Genomic DNA, 21664 nt, shown 5'->3' with positions numbered 1-21664 from the left:
TGGGGGCCTGGGGAACGTGAGGAATCCGGTGTCAACACTGGCCATTGTGTGCTGCCCCTGGGCGGGCGGCGATTTATAAAAACAGCCGTGATCTGCCGCGTATCCGTGCAGTGAGGTCACGGCTGCCAAGGGCTTTGGAATTTTGTCTTCACAAGAATTTTGCTTACCAAGCCACATACTTTCCTGGTCATCAATTTGATTGGGGTAACAAGGAAAAAATGCTTAAAAAAAACCCAGCTTCTGTGGGTTTTATGTGAGGGATGGAGAGGGGAAGGCAGAGAAACAAGACTTCAGGGCCAGAAAGGCAGGTGTGTGTGTGTGTCTGTGTGTGTCTGTATGTCTGTCTCTGGGTTATGGCCCTCACACCTGAACCCAAAAAAGGCAGGTGTGTGTGTGTGTGTTGTGGTCCTAGCTAGACCCCTGCAGTGTCAGAGCTGGGAGCCCCACGGCCACTCTGCAGCTCCCTGACCTAAGTCCTCGGTGGTCCTGTGGACCAGGGCTGGGGGCAGTGCAGAAGGATGTTCCCATGCCAGCCTCCTACCGTGGTAAGAAGCACGGGGGCCTCTACCCCTCTTTCCCTTTTAGCTCTGCTGAACTGGACCAAATGTCCAAAAGCAGCTCTACCAGAATGGGAGGGAAATAAAGAAAACACAGACGAAGTAAAAATAGTCCAGGGCACATTCTTGATCACAGGTAATTGGTGTCGGGCAGGTACCTTCCTCCAACCCTATCCTTTCTGTTTCCACCTGGGCATCTGCCTGGTCCACCTCAGTGTAACTCGGACACAGAGGAGAGGAGACACATCCCGGGCCAGGGGTACTTGATGTGACCACGCCATTCATAACAAAGACCATGTGACTTCTGCCCCCAGCCCCCACAGGAGGCTGTCCCTCACCGGCACTGGCTCTCTGCCACAAAACGCCCACCTCCTCTAGCATTTGACACCGAATCAAAGCGAAAGGCAGGACACACGCTGATCACACATGTGCAAGTCGTTATCATCGCAGGGTTATGAGCTTATAAATCCCACTCAGTGAGGGGCGAGCTCCCAAGGCTGAAGGAAGGTCAGCCAAGCCCACGGGCGGCCCGTTGGCCCCAGGTGGAAGCACTTTCCTTCTAGGGCCCCCAGGGCCCGCGAGAAGCTTTCTGCCTCCACCCACGTAAAAGAGGCCGAACCCGGGACCGGCCTGCGTTTCCTGATGAGATAGCGAATACATTCTGGTGAGATGTGAGGGAGCCGGTCCAGCCATCAGACTCGTGGCTTCCTGTCCTATGTGAACTGGCCTGGACTCTGAGGGGAGGTTGAGGGTGGAGGGCTGAGGACATGAACCCCACCATCCGTGTTTTTCTTGGCATCTGGGCGCTGGCAGCTACCTTCCACCTCTGGAAGGGCCTCCACGTGGAATGGCTGCAGACTCAGGGGGAGTCTGCGCTCATCCAGGTGGGGCAGACCCTGAAGGTCTAATCATGGGAGGATCATAGGAGATGGGACGCCCCCCCCAGAGACCCCTGCTGGTCAGAGGGGTGAGCAGACTCCTCTGTGTCCCTTGTCTGAGTGGTGACACCTGAGCCTAGCACGAGGCACTTTGGGGACCAACAAACACCAGACCCTGGTGGGGGACCTGGCAACCTGTCCCGCACAGGGAGGAGGCGGGGCCCATGCCTGGGGAATCTTAGCCAAAGTGCAAGGATTGAAGGATGAGCCTCAGTCCAAAGTCTGCGGCTCAGAGAGGTGGCCACCGCCTTGCTCCCCATGTCCTGGCTACTCCCAGGGCCTCCACCTTCTCCTGCTCCATCTCACAGACTCACAAGTGTCGTTATTAGTGGGCCTGGGCTGGAGTCCCCCTGCCTCTCAGCCCAGCACACCTGGACTGAAGTCTGGCTCCCTAGCCCATCCCGGGGCAATGAGCCCAACCAGCCTGTGACTGTGGACAGATGGAAACAGGTGGAACTGAGTTCATGGGAACTCTTCACCTTCCCTCCTGGTTCTGGGACGCCAGGCTTCTCCTCTCAGGAAAGCCTTTTCTGGGGCTTCCCTGGTGATCCAGTGGTTAAGACTCCACACTTCCAGTGGGGGTGGTGCAGGTTCGATCCCTGGTCAGGGAACGAAGATCCTGCATGCACACAGTGTGGCTAAAAAAATTGTTTTTAATAATAAATGTTAAAAAAAGAAAAGAATCCTTACTGGGTCCCTTCCCTGAGTTCATTTTCAAGTCCTCAAAGGCTGAAGAGGTGGGTGGACTAATTGTTCAGTTCACAGCAGGGTGTGTCTGTGAGCGGTCAACTCTGGCCAGAGAGCTCTTGGGTTTGGCCTGGAGATGAGGTCAAGCATGACAAACCCATGATGATGTCCCCACAGGCGCCTGCCCACACTCTTGCCTGAGACCCTTGCCTCCTTCCACCAGGACCTGAGGATGACCTGAGCCTGACAATCAGAATCTCTCACCAGGATTTAAACCCAGCTTTGTTGGGGTCTCGGCACCGGGCAGAGGACACACCCCTGCCTGCGAGGCACCAGACCGTCCTGGGTGGAGACCCTCAGCCCACAGGATGCCCTACTTCAGGCCTGGTTCGTGTTTGCTCCTGGCATCTGTCAGGATGACAAATGTTGGAACGATTTTAAAATCTGGATTTAAAGGGCCTTGTGAAGGAAATGAAAATCAGAGCAATTGAAACAAACTTGCTGGATCCTTTGGGGAGACAATTGCTGGACTGAGGGCCGCTGTGGGCGGTCTTGGCTGTCACGGCCCTGGCCTGGCCAGGCCAGCACTGTTGGTCCCGGACATGGGAGGAAACAGGAGGGAATTTGGTCATTGTTGTTGTTCAGTAGCTAAGTTGTGTCTGACTCTTTGCAACCCCATGGACTGTGGCATGCCAGGCTTCCCTGTCCTTCACTGTCTCCTGGAGTTTGCGCAAACTCACGTCCATTGACTCGGTGATGCCATCCAACCATCTCATCCTCTGTCGTCCCCTTCTCCTCCCGCCCTCAATCTTTCCCAGCATCAGGGTCTTTTCAAATGAGTCAGCTCTTCACATCAGGAGCTCCAGCTTCAGCATCAGTCCTTTCAGTGAATATTCAGGGCTGACTTCCTTTAGGATTGACTGGTTTGATCTCCTTCCTGATCAAGGGACTCTCAGGAGTCTTCTCCAACACCAGTTTGAAAGCATTACTTCTTTGGTGCTCAGCCTTCTTAATGGTCCAACTCTCATATCTATACATGACTAGTGGAAAAATCATAGCTTTGATATATTCAGAACCTTGTCAGCAAATTTGGCCATTGGGCTGGGTGAATTGGCAACAGCAGGGAGTCCGGGGTCAGGGAGGAAGATGAAGATGGTCCGTGCAGAGTGGATGTGGGGAGCAAGCAATCTTGCATCTTTGGAGAACCTAGAGTAGTCTCAAGGGCCAATTTGTTGAACTGAATCCCTTCAGCACAGTTTCTTGGAGTGTGAACAGAGGGGCAGAGAGGGTCAGGAAGGGGAGGTCACAGTGGGCTGAGACAGTGTGGATGGCAGCTGAGGCTGCAGGATTCTCTGGAGGTGGGCTGGACAATGCACACTTCCTGACCCTGGGCTGGTCAGCCTGGTACAGTTCAGGGGTTAGGGGGGGCAGACAGTGGGCCCCTGCCTCCTATCCCCCAGCATGGGCCTGTCATCCATGGGTGCCTGGGATGTCCATGGCAACTCCAGGCAGCTCAGAGTCCAAAGGCAGCACCCCCGGACTTCAGAACAACCCTGAGACTCCAAGGTCACCCCAGAAGCTGTGCACAGGGCATGGTGAGGAGGCCACCTCTGTGATTCTGCCAGCCTCAAGACCAAGGATGAGAGTGTCTTATGTCCTCTGACTGGGTACCTCAGAAACCTGATTGAGTCTGTAGCCAGCCAGGGGCTCTGGGGAGACCCACTGCTGGGAGCAGGGTACCCAGCCTTCATCTCCCCTCAGGCGAGAGGCTGTCTGAGATACAGACCTGAGCCTCAGACAGCTCCTCTCCTCGTTCTTTCCACCCAGCCCGAGGTCTCCTCCTGGGGCTCCTCCCAGAGCTCTTCCCTAATCTTCCTCCTGAAGGTCCTCCCTAGTCCTCCCCCCAACTCTTCTCCTGGGACTCTTCCCCTCCCCGGGTTCCTGCCAAAACTCCTCCCCAGTCATCCTCCCCAGGTCTCCTCCCGGGGCTCCTCCTGAGGACAGAGTCCAGAAGACTCAGGTCCCATGGCCAGTGGTGATGGATGTCCCTGTCACAAGGGAGGGGAGGCGTGGGAAGGGATGAAGTTTCCCACAGGCCCGGTTTCCCTCTTTTGCCGTCACCTGTCGCCCCTCCAGGGGGCCCCGTGGAAAATGAGGAAGGTCCAGGTGGGCTCAGCTGTGCTGAGAAGCCCCCAGATGGAGGGTGTGAGGTGGGGGGGGGGGGCGCATGAGACACTAAAAGGAAGGTAGATGGCGGGCAGTCCAGGCAGAGGTGGGGGCGGGCCTGGGTCAAATTGACCAGAGCAGAGAAGATGTACTAAGGAGAGGGCCAGTGCTCAGGATTTGAAAATAAAGCCTTTACAGTCTTAAACAACATGTGAAAAGTGTGCTATGAAAGAAAAAGGAAAAAGTCATAAAAGTAAAAATAAGTAAGAGAAATGAGCCATCATCCCATCACCTGTCACATGCAGCCAGTTGAGCGATGGCTCTGGGCACCCGCATCCCTGTGGCCCATGTGCTTCCTGGTTAAGACTTCCAAACAGGGGATTTAGTGACAAGGCTGGGGTTTTGGAAGGAGGATGAGGCGAGTGTGGGAGACGGTGGGGGGTGGAGGGGCCTGGGCTGCATGCCTGGGAAGCACGGGGATCAGGAGGCTGTGAGGTTCCCGGTGAAGGGGAACCTCCTCAATCATCCAAGCTTCATTTGTGCAATGGGAACACCGAGTGTAGGGCACGTACCGGAACCTGCATTCTGCCTATGGCACAACCACTCAATGAAATATACACTATTGTCATGCTCATTTGCTCAGTTGGCAAAGAACCTGTCTACCAATGCAGGAGACAGGAGACTCAGGTTCGATCCCCGGGCCGGGAAGATCCTCTGGACTGGGAAGTGGCAACCCACTTCTTTCTCCTTGCATGGGTAATCCCATGGAGGGAGGAGCCTGGCGGGCTACAGTCCACAAGGTTGCAAAGAATCGGACACGAATGAGCACACACACGCACACACGTCCTCACTAACGAGTGAAGAAACCATAACACAGAGAGGGTGAGTCACTAGGCCAAGGCCACACAGCCGAGGAAGTAACTCAGAATTTTCAGGCAACATTCACAACAGGTACTGTACACGTAATGGTTGTGATGGAGCCTGGTCGACTCTAATAACTGAGGTCTCCGCTGCCCTCGGTGAGTTTGTGGTGAGAGGTCTCCCCTCTCCCGGACTCTTCAGCAGCTCAGAGGAAGATGACCTTGGCTTGCCAGGCCCCAGGGCTGGGCTGTTCCAAGTGGCTCCTGGGGTGATCTCTAAGTGAGGGTTGTCCTGGCCTATGGACCCCTCATGTGCTTGTGGGGTCCAATTGTCCCTTCCAAGCTGGCCCACCAGTCTCTTAACCCAGAGGTCTTGGTCCAGCTGGCCAGAGCAGACTGAAAGCTGTTTTGACCCATCTGGCTTCACTTTACAGCGTCTCTGGCTGGCCGCTCACAGCAGAGCTCGGGGTCAGAGGGAAGGTCCTCCCCAGGCCTGCTGACTGCTCTTGGATCTCAGACCTAGTGGGCCCTCTCTTCTGCAGAACCGGAAACAGGGCAGTCACCCCAGGGCTGGCGGGACAATGACCACCACGAGTCCAGGTCCTGCAGCAGGCAGGAAGTGTCAAGGCTGGGCTCGGGGGACTCTGACCGGCTGTGGATTTGGGCAGCCCCTCATCACAGTGGCTGCGGTGCCCACCTGCAGCGTCCATTCGCCCCAAGCTGAGCCTGCGTGGCCAAGCCGGCATGGCAGGCACTCTGCACACATCTGGTCGAGCACAGCAGGCCACGGCGTGGTGGTGTCATGGCCCAGGAATGCAGGAAGACAGTCTGGGGTTCTGGCATGGAGGCATGGCAATGCACCAAGAATGTGTCTCGTAGAAAGATAATTATGCGTTTGGGGAATATGCGTAAGAAACCCGGTAGATGCCACCGGTTCTGTTTATTTTACCAAGAGCTGAGGCGACAGCAAAGTGGTGCAGCTGGGAAAGCATCTCTTTGCTCAAGGAGATGAAAGATGCTGGCGGGTACCCAGCACCCGCCTTGATGTGGGTCACTGTCCTCCAGGGGCTGGGTATGGGCGGCCTGGGGTTGAGGGGTGGGGGATGCGTGGGAGGGAGGTGGGCGTGACACGGGGCCCTGCTGCGGCCCCGGAGGAGGCAGAAGAGAGGCCGAGGGGGCCGCAGGCTGATTTATGGCCGAGTGTGCGGGCAGTGGGCAGAGCGGCTGAATGACCCATTGTGTGGAGGCTGAAAGGCCAGCGGAGCGGGCTCAGTGGGGAAAGATGTGCATTTGATAACTTCTATCCCATTGTGCAAATGCTGCTGCCCCTTTCAGAAAACTTGGAAATCACAGCAAAGATCAGGCAGGGAAAGCAGCGTGATCTCACTAGCAGAGCTGACAACCGTCAGCCTGCTGGTACGTTTCTTTCAGAATCGCTTAAACCATATGTCTGTGTGTGTGTTTATGCATGTGTGTGTGCATTCCCATGACGGGGTCATGTATATGTTTAAACATTTATTTTATTGTGGTAAAATACACACAACCTAAAATTTACCATTTTAACGTATACAGTTCGGTGACATTAAGGACCTTCACACTGCAGGACAGCCAGAGCCCCTGTCCATCTCCAGACCTTTCTCATCTTCCCAAACTGAACCTCTGTCTCCATTGAACACCAACTCCCCTTTCCCACCCCCTGTCTAATTTTCTCTCTTTATGATTTCATCTACCCTGGGGACCTCATGTGAGTGGAATCACACTCTATTTGTCTTTCATTGACCGCAGTGCCCTCAAAGTTCATCCACGCTGTAGCGTATGCCAGAATTTCCTTCCTTTTTAAAGCTGAACCATATTTCATTGTCCAAATTTTGTTTACCCATCCATCGATGGACGATTGGGCTGTTTCTACATTTTGTCTACTGTGAATAACCCTATGAACATGGGTGTGTAAATATGGTATAATGTTTTGTTTCAAACAAAACACATTTCCTCTCTTCCAAAATGTTTTTGTTTCCTGTCGCATCCCAGGGACCCAGGAATTGGCAGAAGTGCACGCTTGGAACCCATGATATCCTGGGTCTTCAGGGTTTCACGTTTGGAGGGTCAGGTTGTCTCCAGCCTCGCTGCCAACCTGAGTCTATTTCTGTGTTTCCTCTTCTGAGGATAAACGTGTGTGCCAGTTAACTCTGACAGCATGACAGCTGCGCTTACAAACTCTGCTCTGTGGTGGGAGATGCCACTTCTGCCCTTGGGCACTTTAGGCCCACAGACTCCCCGACGGAATGCAGGGTGCTGGGGTTCCCCTCCTCATCTGATGCTTTCTCTGCTGACTGAGAGCGAGAGAGGAGGAGGATACAGGCTCCATCCTCTGCTGGGATTCCCGAGGGAAGACAGGCATGGGGTCGCCAAGCCTGACCTGCAGGGAAGGGGTCTCAGCTGGTCTGGGTCCTGGGGCCCTCAGCGTAGCTGGTCCCTGCACCATTTTTGTTTCTCCAGCACCTGCGCACTCTGGCAGTGAGTTCTTCATGAGGATAGATTGTGTGAAGGATTCATTTCCTTTTTTCCTTACGAAAAGGAGTGTGGTCAGGCAGAACATTGAGATAGAAGTAACCAGATAATAGCAGAAGTTAGACTTTAGACCAAAGTCTAACAGGAGAACTTACAAGATATATTGTGAAGCTGGACAGGAGAAGGTTTGCAGAAGGGCTTTGGGAGAGGCCCATGGTGGTCTGCATGGGGGGAAGTGCTTAATGAGAATGGGGTACAGGACCCTGTGAGTCCCAGGGAGATGTCAGAGTCAGGGGCACCCTGGAGGAACCTGTGCGGAGCCTCAGAGAGGGTCCTGTCCCTCCCTCAGGCTTCCGATTCCTGCGAGACAAGACGCTGCACCCTAGCTCTAGTGTGTCTACGCAGGGTGGGCCCGAGTGAATCTCCAGCAATGAGTGATACTTGTTTCTGGGTGTGTCTCGGCCTTCCCTCAGTCAGGGGATGTGAGATTCCTTCTTCGACACTTTTGAGAACAGATTTCGAGGGGCTTGTTTTTTAAAAATCACAAAATGAGACTTCCCTGGTGGTCCAGTGGTTAGGAATCCTCTTGCCAATGAAGGGGACATGGGTTCGATCCCTGGTCCAGGGAGATTCCACAGGCTGCAGGCAACTAAGCCCGTGCACTGCCACTTCTGAACTCTCTCTCTAGAGCTGGCGAGCTGCAACTCTAAAAACCCGCACACCTAGAACCAGTGTTCCATAAAAAAGAGAAGCCGCCGCGATGAAAAGCCTGCTCACTGCAACTAGAGTAGCCACTGCTTGCCACAACCAGAGAAAGCCCACGCACAGCAGCAAAAACTGAGCAGAGCCAAAAATATATTTTAAACATTTTAAAATAGATAAAACCACAAAATGACTATTGTTCTCCCACTTAAAAAAATAAGTAAAAAAAAAAAAAATACCCACTGGGGTCACACTCCAGAATCATCTATTTAATCTTTGGTGTAGCTCATTCTCTCCACTTGTAAACACACACAGGTATGTTTCCAGGCTTTTCAAAATTAGGATCACAGTATATCTACTGTTTTCTGGCTTGATTTTTTTTTAATTTAATGTCTTGCAGACAGATTTCCATGACCACAAATGAAGGCTAATAATTGCATCAGATTTATTTTGCAAGTACAGTTGATGGACACTTAGGGTTTAAATCTCCTTTTTCTCCTTGAATGGATAAGGAAGGGCTATGGTGACCATCTGACCCTTCTCTCATTCTGTCCTTCACACAAACTCTCAGAAGTGTTAGCCTGGGGAACAGAGAGGCAGCTTGGTGTTGGAGTGAGAGGATGTGCCTGGCCCCCAGGCCCTAGTCACTGGCTCACAGGGCAGGGGCCTCCTGAGGTCCTACTGCTCCAGGGCCATTGAGGGCATGGAGTTTGTTGCTGTTCCTGAACACCAGGGAAGTTCGTTGCATTCTAAGATACAGAGCCCTTTCCTGGTACAGAGAAGGTTCTAGAAGGAAAGAGGAGGCTTCACCTCACAGTAGGCCAGACCCTCCTCTCCCCAGCCCCTCTCTCTGCTGCAGAGTCTTCTCCCCTTCCTGGTCACAGCCCCTGTCTGTGTGGACACCAGCCTGTCCCCCATCACCTTCAAGAAGGCTAGGATCAGAGAGTGTACCCAGGGAGTCCCGCTCACTGGCCAGCCCGAGAGGCCATGGTGGCTGATCTCTGTGACCTCAGGGCCAAAGGCCGAGGGAAGGGGCACAGTGTGCAGGGCCCCAGGAATGCAGGCGCTAAGGCCCCAAGGGCATCACACTGGGCACTGTCATCCGTGCAGACCCTCAGGGCTGCTCCACAGGTGGGGGGACTTCCTCCCTGTCCTGGTTCCAAGACTTCTCGGGCCCCACCAGGCCCATCTTGGAGACCAGTCCGCCTACCGTTTCATGTCGGCTGCTCACTTTGAAACCCAAGAAGTCTGATGATAATATCGCCCGGGACAGAGCCGGGTCTGCTGCTAATTACCATTTGACATTCTGGCTGAGTCCAGCGTGGGTGGGCGGGCGGGGGGGGACCATGAAAAGCTTATTCATCTGGCTCAGGGCGACTTCAAATGCAACTCCCCCTCCATGGGCAGCGGGTGCCCCCACGACGGACGCCTGCTGGGTGTCCAAGGCTGGCTGAGAGGGAGAGGCTGGTTGGAGGTGAAACAGATGGAGATTCATTCTCTGCAAGAAGGTGCCACCTGTTTCTCACAACGGGGGCTGGTCTGGGCTGGCATGCATCTCTCTAAGACCCAGGAACCTCACGGGGCTTTCAGGGAGTGGGTGAAAACCCCAGAGCTGAGGTACGTGGTCCCGGCAAGGGGCTCCTTGGGCAGGTGACCAGGAAGGGTGTTTGGCCTGGGTGTGTGTTGTCGCCTTCAGGGAGGCAAACACATTCTCCATCCTCCTCCCCTCGTGCAGCTAGAGACATACCAACCGACAGGCATGGGCAACCGACAGGCGTGGGACACAGGAATCCCGTCTGATCTAGAAGGGCCTCCACACTGGTTTTCTCTCTCTAGCATCTGTGTGTGTATTTTAGGAAGATTTTGCTCTGCTGTTTTTCCTACGTGGTGGTTTAGTCGCTAAGTCACGTCCGACTCTTGCAACCCCATGGACTATAGCCTGACAGGCTCCTCTGTTCACGGGATTCTTCAGGCAAGAATCCTGGAGTGGATTGCCATTTCCTTTTCCAGGGAATCTTTCCGACCCAGGAATTGAACCCAGGTCTCCTGCATTGCAGACAGATTCTTTACCGACTGGGATATGAGGGAAGTCCGTTTTTCCTACATAGACAAACTCAGTGTTACAATTTTGTCTTTTATTTGGGGCTGAGCACAGACAGCTTCTGGTCCATTCATTCTCCTGCCGAGTATTAGCCATCCCATAATGTTGCTCCTGAGAACTGGGTACCAGTTCCCCTTTCTCTAGATAGATCATATTCCTCTAGAGTAGTCAGTGGCTGCACAGGAAAACGATCGGACATCCAATGCCCTGATGCTCGTGGTCAGACACTCCCTGCCCGCCCAGCTCCTACAGGGTCCCTCTGGACATTCCCTAATTTGGACGACCCAGCAGCCTGTGGGCCAGAAGCTCAGAAAGGGCCAAGCAGGTGGGCACAATGGAGCACTGTTCAGTCCTGAGAGGGAAGGGCCCACCAGTATGTGCTACAGCACAAGGAACCTGGGAAACCCGCTCCTGACATGTGGCCACATGTTGTACCTTTTATGATCCCATTGATACGAAGCATCCAGAGCAGTCAGACCTACAGACAGAAGGCAGATTGGTGGCTGCATAAAGCTGAGGATGGGGAGTGACTGCTAATGGGTACAAGATGTCCTTTTGGGGTGATGACGATATTCTGAAACTAGATAGAGGTGATGGCTGCACAACACTGTGAAAGGACTAAATAATTTTCTACATGGATTTTTACCTTAATTGAAAGAGAAAAAAAGCTGTTTGAGAATTCCCTGAGGCCAGAAGCCCAAAGTCCTCCAGGGCTGCACACCTTTGTTTACTGGAAACTAGAGAGAAACTAATTCTGGAAAAGATTAAGGGCAGGAGGAGATTGGGAAGACAGAGGATGAGATGGTTGGATGACATCATTGACTCAAAGGACATGAGGTTGAGCGAACTTTGGGATACAGTGAAAGACAGAGAAGCCTGGCAGATTGCAGTCCATGAGGTGGAAAAGAGTCAGACACAACTGAGCTACTGAACAACAAGAAAGAATCTCAGATTCAGGGTGTGACATTGGAATGTGCCCCTTCCCCTCCAGCACTGACCCTCCCAATGGCACTTGGGTGCTTGGGAAGAAGTGGAGCCAGGAAGGGAGGAGGTGGGGCCAGGAGAGGAGGAGGTGTGGCCAGGATGGGAGGAGGTGTGGCCAGGAGGGGAGGAGGTGGGGCCAGGAGGGGAGGAGGTGGGGCCAGGGTGGGAGGAGGTGGGGCCAGGGTGGGAGGAGGTGGGGCCAGAATGGGAGGAGGTGGGGCCCGGAGGGAGGAGGTGTGGCCAGGAGGGGAGGAGGTGTGGCCAGGAGGGGAGGAGGTGGGGCCAGGATAGGAAAAGGAGGACCCAAAGCAATGAGAAAGGTTTGGAACTTGGATTCGATGTCGCCTATAAGTGAAAGTGAAGTCACTCAGTCGTTTCCGACTCTTTGTGACCTCGTGGACTGTAGCCTACCAAGCTCCTCTGTCCATGAGATTCTCCAGGCAAGAATACTGGAGTGGGTTGCCATTTCCTTCTCCAATAAAACATGTGTATGCACGCACACACTTTGTGTGTGTGTGTGTGTGTACTCAATCATGTCCAACTTTGTGACCCATGGACTGTAGCCCACCAGGCTGCTCTGTCCGTGGAATTTTCCAGGCAACAATACTGGAATGGGTTGCCATTTCCTAGTCCAGGGTATCTTCCCGACCCAGAGTTCAAATCCACATCTCTTGAGTCTCCTACATTGGCAGGTGGATTCTTTACCACTGTGCCACCTGGGAAACCCCCTTGTAAAATATACTAGGTTTAAAACTATCTGTCTTATTTGTAAAAGTTTATGCTATGTCGTTTTCACAAGTAAGTATATGAAGAATAACTAAAGCGTGTTTGTTCATCTGCGTTCATTTTCTGAGATCTTAAGCTGTACCAGTGCTGTCTCATGCATGGCCCTCCCACAAATAGAGCTGATTGGTTGTGAGAGGCACACACAGAGTTTAAAGTTCTGGGAGTAAAATGGCAGTCCAGGGAAATCATTCAGAATGTGTCCCCCGATCAGACATGATTAAATCTCAAGGGTGTGGAGTGGGGTTCATAGGAGGGCCAGGTGGACCAGGGCTGCAGCCAAGGTCTTCAGAAGAGATGGGGAAAAGTAGTCAGTCCTGGAAAGGGGAGGGGACCCTGTGGGTTAGGGCTGGTGGCTGAGCCTGAGTCGCTTCCAAAGCCTAGTGTCAGCTTAGGGCATGACAGTCCCCTGCTGCCCAGCATCCCAGAGGAAGGAATTCTCCTTTGTGAGGTCGGATGACGCTTGGGTTCCCTCTTAGGGGACGGGTCACCACGTGTCCCTGCATTTGAGAGCGTTGGCTGTTTGGGCTAAAAAGCCAGGCCCTGCAGCTTCTTCCACTTGCTGGCAACACGTCCTGTTGCAGGCCAGGGACACAAGAGGAATCAGGACTTTTGCTCTGAGCTTGCAAATTCAAAGTACAGCCAGCACCATTTCATTGCCCTGTAATTAGCTGCAAAGTGACAAGAACCTGGACACGACCCAAACGATAAGCATAGGGTGATAATCAACACCGCTCTGGTTTGAATGGAGCCTTCTGCAGAGTTCTAGAAGAGTCTGGGGAGTCCCAGTCACGTCCAACGGGATGAGTAATACTGCAGCTTGAAGACTAGATATTCCTCCAGCTCCCTCTGCTCCTCGGGGTTGCACAGCTCTCCCCGTGAAGAGGGTTTCATGTCTGAAACGAGCAGCAGGGTGCAGCTTAGCCAAACTGCAAGCCGATAGTCAGACAGACACCCCTGTCCTCTGGCCACTGGCTTGGGCTTGTGTCCTGGCTAAGCTGGAGGCTGGAGACTCGGGGTCCAAACACCGTGGGTCCCTAACACCCAGCAGACTGCCTTTTAGATGTTTAACAACCGATCCAACTGAACTGAACTGAACATCCAATCAACTATACTACTTATAGGACAATGCTCAAGAACTCCCCACGTTTCTGGTAAATAACGCACCTCTCAGTGCACATGTGGTTCAGCCACACCAGTGATTCCATCTGTGTTTTGTGGGTCGACACCCTCCCCACAGCTCTGCCCGGGGCTGAGGACCCAGCAGCTCTGCGAGGACTTTCCTCCTCCGCCTCCTCCAGACATCACCCATGAGGAGCCCGGGGGTCTCCATGACCATCATGGGAGGAGAGTGCCATCCATTTGGAGAGGAGCAGGTGGTGAAGGTCAGGGAGAGTGACATCACACTCCAGCAGTCCTGAGTGACAAGTGTTGACGATATGAGCTGCGAAGATTCCCCAGTGGCAGCGAGCACCTCGGTCCTGAGCGCCAGGCTGCATGCTCAGCCCCCCTTCACCCCAGACATGCACACGCTGGCCAAGGATTGGCTTCGATAGGAAGCTGCAAAACGGTCTTGTAGGCAATACTGTGTGCCATTGTGAATTCCAGTCATCTGAAAAACCATGTTTCTTTTGTATCGTGGTTCACAAAGAGGATGAGGAGGGAAGAGACAGCAAAAGAGAAGAGTTCACCCCCCAAACCAATGCCTCCCGCAAAACCAAAAGCCTCATAGGAATTATCTCTATAGATTTCCACCGTTTTCTCCCAAAGAAATCTGAGATGGGCAGGAAGGGAGGAGAGGAGTGTGCCTCACTGAGGAGGGGTGTGTCCCTCATTGAGGGGGGGGCGGCATTGGTCTGCCTTCCTGTCAATCTTCCTCAAGCCCTTTCATGTTGGGAGTTTGAGGCAAGGCAGACTTTCTGGGGCTGCGGGGGTGGGGTGGGGGGCGCAGATCAGATGCTATTTGAATCTGAGCAGTCTAGGCTTGAGTGCAGGAAGAAGCCTGGATGGTGGAGACAGACTCAGGGGTCTGCGTTTTCTGTGAGTTTTTCTAAATCTTTGTTCAGGGGTGGGTGGTCCTAGCCCCAAGTCCCTGTCCAGTATTTGTACAGTGACATTAAACATCGGGAGGTGTGTGGAAGTGTTGGAGAAAGTCTTTTCAGCTTTGGCAGTTCCGTTCCACCCCCACCCCCCGCCCCCGCAACACACACACCCGGGGTCATGAGCTGTGTTGTGAACTTGCTGGAAGTTCAAGGGTGAGCAGGTCTGGCATGCCTCCCACGCTCCACTGTCAACAGTAAAACCCGGACACAGAAGGACCCTGGAAGCTTTGCATCCAGTGCCAGCTGTCCAGTGGGGTGCCCCCTGAGATGTAACTAGCTCTCATTCTCAACGGCATCTTGGGGCAGGAGGTGGGGCGGGGGGGATGTCTCCAACACTGAGCAGAGCAGAGCACTGCACCACAGAGGCTGCTGGTGTCTGTCCTGTGCGACTCAGGGAATCAGCCTGTCCTGGAATCTTGGAGCCGCAAGGACAACAACGCGCTCGCGCTCTAGTGGGTGACTGTCCTCTGTTTTGTCCCTTTAAGGCAGGCGTCTGTCTTCCTTAAACGCCCTCCTTGGGGAGAGTGAGTCAGAAAGGCAGGTTCTCAGCTCACATCAGGGCTGCCACTCAAGGCTGCTCTACTTTAGACCAGTTGCTTGGCCTCTCGGGGCTCCTCAGGGAGCAGAGAAGGGGGGCACAGAGTGGGCTTTCATCACACAGCTCCCTTTCCTTCCTTGTTTCCACTTTCACTCCCGTGTGACGGTGTTTTGCTGGGGGGGAGGGGGTTGAGGGGCCCTGATGTGGACAGAGGGGTGCCATCCTCAGGGGCACTGTGGCCCAGGGGTGGGGGCAGCCAGGTTGGCAAGGGAGGGCATGGGTCTCTCCATGGTGGGGTCTGAAGAGAGAAGGGTTGAGGCAGGGGATGTGGTATGGGGTGACAGGACACAGCGGGTTCCTGTCGCAGCCCTCAGGATATCACCCTGCCATCCAGGGTCCACACTGCCCTGAGCCCTCCCCTTCCTGAAGCTCTGTGGGTCCTTCTAAGCTCAGGGCATGTCAGGGGCTGGGAGGAGGCTGCCTTGGAGGCCTTCTGGCTGCAGAGCTGGGCAAGGGGCTCAGTTCAGACCTTCTGTGTGACGCTGTGGGGGTTTAGCTCAGGGGCAGAGCTTTGACTTCAGAGTTTCGGTGCAAACAAGATGAGCAGGATATTTCTAGATGACTCCCTCGGCCAATCCGGGGCGCGGCCGGCCGTCGAGGTAACTGGGTGACTGCCAGCTGTCTCCACGGCAGCGGCCCCTCCCAATGCCACTCCGGAGCTCTCGTTAGCTCGGGGACCCGTGTGGGGTTGCTGTGGAGCTGGGGACCCGAGGGGCCTCTGGGGCCAGAGACTTCACACCCCTGGTGTCAAAAGTAAATTAAAGGCAGGTGAAGAATGTGTGTGGGGGCAGCCAGGGCCCCTGGACGACTGTGGCCTTGCAGCGCCGGGCAGCTTTATGGGCCCTCTTACAGCTGACAGGCAGCCCTGGTGGGCAAACACTGAGAAAATTGTGATGGGAGCGGAGGACTGTTGACCAAACACAAAAAAAGGAGGCACCAAGCCTGAGAAAAGGCCAAGAAGGGCAAACAGAATGAACACCGACCCCAGCTCTCGCTGGACCATGCTGACTGGGGGCAGCACTGGCTAGGGGGCAGTGCCCACTCACCCCCGAGGGTGGGCACCATCTCCCGTGGCGTCTGGGGAGTGTGGGCCCACACCAGCCCCACCTGTCCTTCCTTAGAGACCTTGGAATTAACAAAAATCAAGCAGGTTTTGCACCTGCAGAACTTGTCAGAAACCTTAGCCTGTATTTCTTGTGAATCTACTTAAGCAGCAGGCCCAGCAGAGGGACCTTGGATGTGGGCATGATGGTTGTGGAAACACCTGCAGGTTTTTGACATTACTCTGTCCAGAAGGTGGGGACCGGTCCCCTGCCTCTGAGTGTGAGCTGGACTTTGTGGTCTGATACCAGTCAGCAGAAAGTGGAGGATGGGATGCTGTGTGCACTCTGGGGCTTGGCCAGAGGAAGGGCCATTCTCCCAAGGAACATACACTCTAGGGGAAGCCAGCTGCCATGGTCAGAGGACGTTCTAGCAGCCTGAGGCCTGTCCTGGGGGAATGTGCCTCCACCAACAACCAGCAATAGCCTCCAGCCCTGAGAAGGGCCACCCTGGCAGGGGAACCATCAGCCTGAGTCAAGTCTTCAGGTGAGATGGGCTGAGACCGCAAAGCAACACAGCTTTGTGGCTTCCAAATTCCTGATCCATAGAATCTATGCGGCCAGTAAGTGCTTCTTAGTGTTTTAAGTCACTAATTCTTGTTCTGCAGCGTGTATGTCTAACGTGGCCTACTCTTTTTGATCCTTTGGACTATAGCCCGCCAGGCTCCTCTGTTCATGGGATTTCCCAGGCAAGAATAATGGAGTGGGCTGTCATTTCCTCCTGCAGGGGATCTTCCTGACCCGAGGATCAGGCCCATGTCTTCAGTGTCACCTGCATTGGCAGGTAGGTTCTTTACGCCTGAGCCATCATGAAACCCTGTAGCAACAGCTGGCAAACAGGTTTGGGTTTTGTCCTGTTGGAAATGGGGAGGTGAGGGAGGTACAAGGAACATCAAGGTGAAGAACCAGGAAAGAGCAGGAGAAGCCATCGGGACAGCAAGAGCAGGACGGGGAGAATGTTCTGGACCCAGGGAGATCCTTCCCAGGCCTGTCCTCAGTCCCCAGTGGTGCTGGGAGACCAGGTTTGTGAAGCTTGGGATTCAGAGGAGCGCTAAGCTTTCTCCCCTGATCAATTGTCATTACAGCGCACTTGACATAAAAACATGTTCTTAATATTCATGCTTAATTATTTTAACAAAGAAATGTGGAAAAGTTTGCTGTGTTGGGGAGGGGTCACAGGACAGGCAGCAGAAAGGGGCATCCTGAGGCCCCAGTGGAAGCAGAGGGGCAGGCCCATGGGGAGGCGGAGAGGCAAGGAGGCTCCAGCCTCCCCGACGTGGAGACCTGGGCTCAGGAGGCCGAGCACAGCTGGGTAATGCGGAGGGAGCCTCTGAGAGCAGAGTGGAATGGACGCAGGTCCTCACCAGTCTGCTGGCTACAAACAAAGACAAAGGATAACAAGTGCTGGTGAGGGAGGAGCCAGGGAAATGGGGGTCCTGGTCACTGCCGTGGGAGACAGTCTGGCACCTCCTCAAAGTGTCAGATGGAGTGACCATGGGATCAACAATTCCACTCCTAGGGGTAAGCCTGTAAGAAATGAAAACCTACACCCACATAAAACCTTGTACATGACGTTATTCATATAAATCCCAAAGTGTTGTCAGGAATAATGTATGTGTGCGTGCTAAGTCGCTTCAGTCACGTCTGACTCTGTGACTGTAGCCCTCCAGGCTCCTTGGTCCATGGGATTCTCCAGACAAGAACAGTGGAGTGGGCTGCCATGCCCTCCTTCAGGGGGTCTTCCCAGCCCGGGGATAGAACCTGCATCTCCTACACTGGCAGGTAGATTCTTCACCACGGTGCCATCTGGGAAGCCATTAGGAATTACAACATAATCCAAATGTCCATCAGTGGACAAACAGGTAAACAAAACATGGTCTGTCCACACGGTGGATAGTTATTCAGCCACACAGAAGGAATGAACTGCCAACCAGACTGCAACGTGCGTGACCCCTGACAACGTGATGCTCAGTGAAAAAGAGCCACAGTTCCACTGATGCGAAACATCCAGAAACAGCAAATCTGCTGAAAGAAAGAGATGAGTGTTTGCCAGGGGCTCCGAGAGGGAGACCGAGAGTGACCGCTGCTGGTATGGGGTCTCTGGTATGTGATGAAAATGTGCTGAGATTAGGTGCTGGTCGCACAACTTTGTGAATGGGCTAAAGACCACTGAATCGTACACTTCAGATGGTGGGTTGTATGGTGTGTGAGCTCTCTCTCAATGAAGCTGTTTGACAAAGAAGGAGAGGCAGATGTCAAGGGAAAGGAGAACGGGAAGAGGAACACGCAGGGCAAGAATCCACGTAGATGGGTAGCTGCAGACAGGAAGGTGGGACCTAGATGTCACGAAGCCATGCCAAGTGCCGAGGGGGGACCCCGCGCTGCAGGTGAACAGCCTCACCAGAGTAGTGCTCATGTCCGCAGGTAAATGATCTTACCTGAGTGCCAAATGGGGCCCGTGTCTGTAGGGAATGAGCCTCACCTGATACAGCCTCACTTTGAGGGAGCGGAGAGTCTACTGCTCCACAAAAGACAGCTTTGGGCTTTTCTCACCAGCCAGCAGGTAAGGGAGCACACGTGTGTGCTGGAGCATTTTGCTTAACCATAAACGATAAGGGTGCTAGGAAACTATTCTGTAGAGCCCAGCTCTTTTCTTAGATTATTTTGGATTTAAAAGAGGAGGCAGAAAGGTCTGCTTTCTAAATGGTACGTCCTTCCCACAAACGAAATGGGGGAAACTGCTTGCAGACGGCAATGTGTCCTTCTGTCAAAGGTGGTGCTAGAAGGAGATGCGAATTGTTTTTGCTTTATTTGAGAAGAGGGGATGGGAGTGGGGCTGGGGGCCCAGAGGTCTGTGGACTGATGGAGTGAAGAGCATGGCTTGAGTTGAGTGATGGTGGCGATGGTGGTGACTGAGGCAACTCCCAAACCACGAAGACACGGTGCAGGAGTTGATGGAGGAGGAGGGGGCCCAGACGGGAGGCGAGGGGTCCACCCAGATGCATGCCCAACATACCTGCGGAGGAGGGTCCCTGGGACGGGACGTGGAGGCTGACAGTGTGATGGGAATCTGGAGTGGAGGGGGGGACGCGGCAGAGGAGGGTAGGCGGCCCTCTGACTGAAACTGTGGCACCTGCGGGAGGAGTGAATTGACACACCAGGATGGCATCAAGGAGGCAGCGCCAGTGCCAGTGTCTGGCTTTGTTTGGTTTTAGAAACATTTCGGAAGCTCAGAAGCACGGAGCGTGGAGCGTGCGGTCTGGTGCAGGTGTCGAGGGTGGTTTGCGGGCCTTGGGAGCCGGGCTGGGAAGCTGTGGAGCCCACGGAGCCAAAAACCCTGTAACAACCAGGAAAACGGGACAGGGGCCATCACAGCAGGTTGGAAAGGGAGAGGGGAGATATTAAGGAGCTGAGAGCAGGCATTATTACCTCCAGAAGAAAGAGCGTTGCAGGAGCCCCATGCAAGCTCATGAAGAAGCACGGGGCTTTGTCTGGAAATGAGGCTCTCACGTGTGCTTGTCCCCTCGGGCCCACAGCCCACTCTTGCACTGGTCCTTATTTGGGGCCTGGGCTGCCAGGGTTGGGCACCCATGTGAGCCTGGGCCATCCTGACTCTCATCCAATGACACGCAGCTGATGGGAAGGGACCCCGCCCTGGCCACAGGCGGGACAGGAGAGCATCAGGAAGTATAGTGACTGAAATGGGTTGAAACGCGATAAATAAATTACAATGCATGAGTCCACGACTATCCAGAAAAGAAAGAAAACTTGGTGGGGGGGGAATAAAGAGCTCTCAGTCACCTTTGGGAAATGCTGGAAACCAACTCGTTACTCAAAAAAATGGGTAAGGAAAGGAAAGCAGTAGGCATTTATCCTGCTTTTCCTGAACGAACAGTAACCACACAGTTGACAAGAAGGTTCTTAGAGAAACACCCAGCTGACAGATACAGGGAAGTGGGGAAAGTAAAAGCAGCCTTGGACAGCCCTGGACCCTTGGTCAAGGGCAACATCCTTGAGAAAGCTCCCAGGAGACATGCCGGGAAGCCCAGTGAGGATGTGCTCTTGCTGAAAAGCGAACCTGACATGGGGCAATCTCTGTGTCCATTACGGGCTTGCAGGAAATACTGGCACAGAAGGATAGCCAGGCAACCTGGGGACCCAGCCCACTGGAGCCAGGATGTGGTACATTCTACACGGTAAGCAACAAGAAGTTGCTTCAACAAGAAATTAAAACGAAAGAGAGTGTTATTCATAAAGCTTGGGGCATATTAACACATTGCCTTTTTTAGACTCTGGATTCTGATGTTTAAAAACAACAGCTGTATGAAGTGAGACAACTGGGGAATTCTGGACAGGGGCCGTTTATTTGGTTTGAAGACTACTAAATTTTTAGGTGATAATGGTAGTGTGGTTAAATTCTTTAAAAGTGCGTCTATTTTGGCAGCATTTACAGGCAAATGTGGTATGTGTGAAGGTGGGGCAGAGACGGAATAAGCCAGGCCAAGGGTCGAGCATTGCTGAAACTGGGTGATGGGACGTTGGGCTCATCATACTGTTTTGTCTACTTTAGCATTTATGTTTGAAATTTTCCACAGTGAAAACATTAAAAATCGATGCCCCCATGGAGCTTGGAGACGCTTTGCTGTGCATGTTTGTGAGGTGGATAAGTGAGAATGCTGCACCGTGTATTAATTCAAGGGAGAGGGAGGGTATGTGTAGGGGGTGTTACGATTTAAGTTGTGGGGTGGGTCTCACTGAGAAAGTGACTGGAGATAGGGGTGAGTGGGGGTGAAGAGCAGTCCAGTCAAGGAGTTGGACGTCCAAGGCCAAGGCTGCAAAAGGAGCAGCCTGCCATCCAAGGGGAGGGGTAAGATCCTAGAGAGACTTCGGCTGTCAGGTGGAGGGGATATGGAGCCCCTGGCAGAGGCCTAGCAAGTGTACCACCATCTATGGGCTTGATCAAGACTAAGGGTGCAGATCAGCTGACCGGAGTCCAGTCGGTGAACAAGGCAGAGCAAATAGGGGCTGGCCCAGGGCTGGTGGTGGCGTGTGGAGCTAAGTTCTGAGAAGCCCAAGGAAGAAGGGCGTCACCCGGATGCCACCCTAGGGGTCAGACTCAGGGGAACCTGCCCGCTGGGCCCCCGCCCCCATGGTGGCAGTTTCCTCCTCTGGCTCTGCGTTCCGTTCCACACACTCTCACCTCTGGCAATACCCAGGGGGTGACTGCAGCCACCTTCCAAGTCTTCAGGAAGAAGCAGCAGCCCGAGGGCTCTGGGACGGGTCCTTTAGCCGCTTCCCACTTGCGCGGGGGCAGCAGCCCCGGCAGGGCCAGCCGTGCTCGTCCCCCTGTTGCAGGCGTGAGGCTATTGCAGTGCCCTCATGTCTCACATCCTCTGAGCGGCTGTGGTCAGACGGCTCCCCTGGCCCGCGATGCGTCACTCCCAACCGCTTTTCCTGCCGCGCCCTGGGTTCCGGGCCGTCCGGGTCCTTGGAGAACCGAGATTCTAGCTCAGCCTCGGCGCCTCTGGAGGCATCAGCTGGAACTTTGCCCCGAGAGGGTGAATTGCGACACAGGGAG

General features: G+C 53.9%; 1 long non-coding RNA gene across 2 annotated transcripts; it reads right to left on the bottom strand.

Annotated features, from left to right (window-relative positions):
* On the bottom strand, positions 17214-21280 carry LOC106503289. 2 transcript variants are annotated; one of them, XR_001919767.1, is made up of 3 exons: positions 19516-21280; positions 19103-19423; positions 17214-17461 (listed from the first exon to the last, which is right to left on the bottom strand). It is a non-coding gene; the product is annotated as an uncharacterized LOC106503289 (long non-coding RNA). The 2 variants fall into 2 exon arrangements; XR_001919768.1 differs by lacking the exon at positions 17214-17461 and adding an exon at positions 17926-18108.

Source organism: Capra hircus, chromosome 19 (genome assembly GCF_001704415.2).
Source record: "Capra hircus breed San Clemente chromosome 19, ASM170441v1, whole genome shotgun sequence".
Taxonomy (NCBI): domain Eukaryota; kingdom Metazoa; phylum Chordata; class Mammalia; order Artiodactyla; family Bovidae; genus Capra; species Capra hircus.
The sequence above is the reverse complement of the archived record's forward strand: the minus strand, read 5'-3'. Positions and strand labels throughout refer to the sequence as shown.